Source organism: Stegastes partitus, unplaced genomic scaffold, assembly GCF_000690725.1.
Source record: "Stegastes partitus isolate 25-593 unplaced genomic scaffold, Stegastes_partitus-1.0.2 Scaffold981, whole genome shotgun sequence".
Classification (NCBI taxonomy): domain Eukaryota; kingdom Metazoa; phylum Chordata; class Actinopteri; family Pomacentridae; genus Stegastes; species Stegastes partitus.
The window spans coordinates 99,151-102,621 of NW_007578712.1; positions in this window are offsets into that span (position 1 = coordinate 99,151).

Consider the following 3,471-nt stretch of genomic DNA (forward strand, 5'->3'; position numbering starts at 1 on the left):
ACAGTCCATTTACCATTTCGACGAGATTTGTTCAGCGTACGCTGGAGTTTCTGACTGAGATGCCGGTACCTGAACTGCTCAGCATCATCAGGATGTTCTTGGCGGAGATCCTTGGATTCTTCTCACACAGCCACTGTCGCCAGCACTGTGAATGTGTGGCCTCCTACCACACCCTTTAAGATGAGACTCCTTGTACTTTGTGATTATACTTTGGACTGGGGCCACTGGTACTTGAAAACACTTGGATAGGACTTTATAGTCATTCTCTGTCCTGTGAGTAGCAGCTCTCTCTCTTAGTGATGGGTCCTAAAATCAAACTCACTAAGCTCTTTGGCTTCAGCTGTGACTTTGAATTGAGTAGTAACTGAACTGTTGCATCAGCTGTTTTCATTTTAAAGTGTATTAGAATTACCCAGAACGTAGCAGGAATTTCAAAGGCCATTTTAAACAGTATTGCTGCATTTACAGAAGAAACCTATTATTCCAACAAAAAGTCACGATGAGTGAGGTGTGCATGGGTATGAATAATTTGGGCCTTAACTGTACATGTGAAGTTGAGATGTGGAGGTTTTGTTGGCTGCTTGCCCTGCAGAGCAATCACATTACTATGCATCATGAGGGTTGCAAAGAGTTGAGCCATCAGGTCCAGACAGCTAAAGAGCCTCCAGATAGCTATGGATCAGAGGGAGTGCTCTGAGAGGGAGCGTTCCTTGGACACTGGCCACGGCCTGATCCTTCCTAATGATGATGGCTGTACTGCATGTGTACAATAATAATTTGATTCTGAGACTAATTACAACAGAGTGATATCAGTGTGGTCTGACTGACTGACCATTAGCATCATTCTTGGCTGGAACTTGCTCCTTTTAGCAGATTTCAGCTGCAATCAGTTATTTTCATCTCAACTCATCTGAGGTGAAGAAAAATGAATCTTACAAAACATATTGTTGTGACAGAAAGGAGTCATCAGAAGTTGGCACAATCCAAAAGTGGTTTTATACAATAGAGTACATTTCCATCACTGTCTGCAGTAGAAGAAATATGCTCGTTTTGTCAGACTTGAATACTGATATGTGTCATGAATGCATTTAATTTTAAATCAGATTTCATTCATATTGCCATCACAAAAGTCAGCAGCTCTGTATGTATGTGTGCATGTGATTTGGAATGTGGAAAGTAAGCTGGCAGAGGAAGCACTGGATTCGGATGGGTTAACACAAGAAATGAGCCAGGTTTCTGAAGTGAAACTCAATTCAGCTCCTGCAGACTCTCTCCCAGTCACCCCGATGATCCTGAGGGACCTGGGGACACGAAGACATCTCTGAATTCAAAATGTCATTTCTGACCTTTAGATTGATTGGCTTTTTAGTAACTTGGCCTAAATGTCCTTCTACCTGTCACAGAAAACTTAAACTCAATTATTTGTGGAGGATGTGAGACTCCTTTGATGAACTGCTGTCACCCAAATGACCCTCTCAATGCGTGCGCGGGTGATAGATTTAATTCCTTCAACAAACACCAATGAATATGCTGATGAGTTCGGGGATCCCTTGGTAAAATGAGATTTTGCAGTGTGGATGTGAGCAGGGCACTGTCATTCAGTATTTTCTTTGCTGATTTATTCCTGTTCATGGTTATATGGGGCTGGATGAGATCCAACCATGCATTGGAGATATGTTCTTCCATTGGGGGGCTAGTGCAAGACGACATAATTATTCATTGATCCGTGCAGGGAAATTCTGTTTTTGATTCCTTCTCCACACTATAAGGTCAGAGGTCAGGGACAGCCTGCCACAGAACAGCTGGGACTTCGTCAGGACACATGACAAGTGTGATTGTTGCACAAAAGGAGGAGAATGTTAGTTGAAGGACTTTGATAATTGATTAAATGTATACTGGTAACTCACAGGTAACTCATGCGTAACTCTGCAACACACATTAAGACACATGCACAGTAGATGAGGTTGCACATCACTTGAAATCTAAAACAATGCAACACAGCTCTGTACAGGAGTAGAATAACTGAGGGGGAACTGAAACTATACTGTAGTAAAAAAAAATAATTCGATGACAAACCATCCTCTAAAGGTGACAAACTCAGAGGAAGAGAGATCTGTGATAATCACATGGGTTATCCAACACATGGCCAGCTTTGCAAGTGTGTAAACCTATTTATGAACGCAACAGTAAGGTCATAAGCACGCCAAATATATCCAACAAGTAACAAGTGAGGGCAACAACTGACGCAACTTGAAGCAAGAGCAGGGATTAGCTGCACTGAGTAGAGCAGTAATGTATTACAAATACTCTGAGTAGCATATATTGAACATATATTTTCCTGCCATTTAAATGCATATTTACTTATGTTCATGTTCTGCTCATGGTTATTTGAAGATCTTTCATTTTTATTATTTTGCAGTTCACACAAAGAGGAAAATAATGCAACAAACATTGAATCCTTTAAACTAACCCCATTTGCTGTATTCTGATTCTATTTCTTTATTATTTCTATAATCTGTGTTTTTGATACCACCATGACCAGTTTCTTTAAAGTTGTTATTGTTTTAATACAGGGGGGAATTCTTTTCTTGCATTTCCAAGGTACATTTTTGTTCTTTCTATGAAGCCAAGTTCAACATCTATATTTTCGCCACACAGGGTCTCATCAGAGTCAAACTACAGGCTGCTTTTTATCTCTTTATACACTAAAGAAAAAATATATTTTTTAAAAGTTTTTTTTTTTCAGTACTCACAAACAAGACTTCAAACATGTCCAATTGGATTGTTGTTTGAGTACCTATTACTTTAAGAGAGATACACAAGTGTCCACTAGAGAGGACACAGAAGATTTTTTTTTTAGTATTTTAGCAGTTTAAAAGGCACTTCAAGGAAAAATAAGTAAATAAGGTAAAATTTTGACCAAAAGATATCATGTGATTTTACATTTAAATTTACAGGTATGATCGCTTCAGAAATTTGCAATTTTGCCATAATTTCTAGAATTGAACACTGACCACCAGATAAAGCCATGTTCCAAGTGGACTGTGTGGGAGGAAGCCAGAGAACCGGCGAAAACGCACACTGCACGGGGAGAACATGCAAACTCCACGCAGAAAGATTCCAGTGCCCCCACCGGGACGTGAACCAGCAACCTTCTTGCTGCGAGGCAACAGTGCTAACCACCGATCCACCTTGCAGCCCATAAAAGCAACAATCATGTAGAATTACAGAGAAGGCTGGGGAGATTGTTCCCTGCTGGTTTGGAGAAATTATTATGAATAATGTTAGTTTAATGTTTAGTTAAAGTTTGAATGACAGTCCATTGAAATGGACGCCAGACGTGAGTCTAAGAACCTAAAAGAAACACAACACTGTGTTACAAAGGTGTTTAACAGGTAAATCAAGTTGTAATAATGAGACTGTTGTTGTTGTGCACTGCCCCTTTAAGAATGTAGTCAAAACAAAGTGTGG